This window comes from Pinus tabuliformis, chromosome X (genome assembly GCF_031772625.1).
Source record: "Pinus tabuliformis cultivar Carrire ecotype Pingquan chromosome X, CPIR1, whole genome shotgun sequence".
Lineage (NCBI taxonomy): Eukaryota > Viridiplantae > Streptophyta > Pinopsida > Pinales > Pinaceae > Pinus > Pinus tabuliformis.
In genome coordinates, this window is record NC_142308.1 from 16,212,494 (window position 1) to 16,214,244 (window position 1,751).

The window sequence follows — 1,751 nt, forward strand, 5'->3', positions numbered from 1 at the left end:
ATATCAAATGCCTACTCCTTGTTTACTAGCAAGGAATAGATCTAGTCTTTATCATTCTCTGAGGAAAGATATCTTCATTACATCAGTCCCCGGAAATGACACCAAAGGTTGTACTTGTTTCTCGAAGGAAGATCTTGGTTGCAAAATTGCGCTGAGAAACCAACTCGACTAGTCTTTAGGTTCAAGCTAGCCCTTGAACCAGAGGGGGCTCCCTCAAGTGTTACAAGGCCCTTTTTTAAGATGTCCACTATCACTGGACAACAACCTTTGAAGCACAATGGCCAGATTTATTATTTGTTGTAGGTGGTTGCTGATGAATATCCAATATCTGCTTAGAAATAAATCCCTCTCTTGCTGAAACTTAATCAAAGTGTCAGCATCCAGATTTGACATAATGACATGACTTAAAGAGTTTTTTATGGAGGAATAAAAGATAATATATGATAATTAAGCAATCATATTGAATACTTAATCAACCAGATATAGTAGATTCATGTAGAATACTTCTGCAACCAAACATATACATTCATGAGATGATAGAAGGCGACAATTAAAGATGCAGCAGAGCTTATTTTAAACAGACAGTTCAATGTGCTAATCTCTCTAATGATAATAACTTCGTGGTACGCTGTCAGGGAGGTCAATACTCTAGCCTATCCTTGCCCTAGCTCCTATGTTCCCTAAACATATGCAGAAATAAAGTATGAAAGCACTATAAAAACATACAAAGGAAAAACAAACTCTGAAATGAACTAGAGCTAGAATACTTTAATTAAATTCCAGTAATAAAAGTCTTTACAAAAATGGCAAGGTTCTCACATGAAAATCCAACCATTGTCCATTACAAATCAAAGAGTATATAGAACATTACATCAAGCTAACTATGTCTAGATTTTTGGAATACAAATCTGAACAATAAACTAAAAAAAAAAAAAATCTCTGAAAAACTGCAAGAAATTTGGAACTGTTGGAAAATACTATGCCTCCAATTCTGGAAATAATCCTTTGACTGCTGATTTAGATGCCCAAAATGCTTCCTTTGAAAATCTAGCGTGATCCCTTAACTACTGGGTTCTCTGCTTGAAAATTTGAAGATGATCCTCAGAATCTTCTAGCAACCTCCAAATGCTGATTTTACTCCTTCAAATTTGACTCTATTGGAGTTGTTCCTCAAGAACCTGTCAATTGTCCACAAATCTTGGTCAACTCTGCCATAATCTGGTTGACTGATCCTTTTTATAGAATTTGATTAATCACCTATCCTTTGATAAAATCATTTGATGATTCAATTTATGTTAATTATCCTTCAGGTGTTTAACCATTGTTGAGAAATTTGAAAATGATTTGGAAATCATTGGGTTTTTGTCACTCTTTGATTTTAAAAATATTAATTTTAATTTTTTGGGAATAAAACATTTTAATAAAAATATTTCCCAAAACCAATAAAATCATATTTTCATATTTCCATAAAAATAATTCCTTCCTCTAGTTTTGAAAAAGCATGTCTTCAATATAAATCCATGTATTGTTTTGTTGTTCCTTTCCTCATGAATTTCCTAATCAAATCCGAAGATATCGCTTTGTAAACCCATCCATGGTTTTGAAAACCATGTCCTATAATACTTCTCCATTGTAGCACTATTTGTTTATGAATTTCATGAATTAAATTTACAAACATTTACCCAAAATCATTCACTGTTTTCATATTTAGTTTTGCCCACTTTTGGTTTACTTACGAATAAATGAAACTT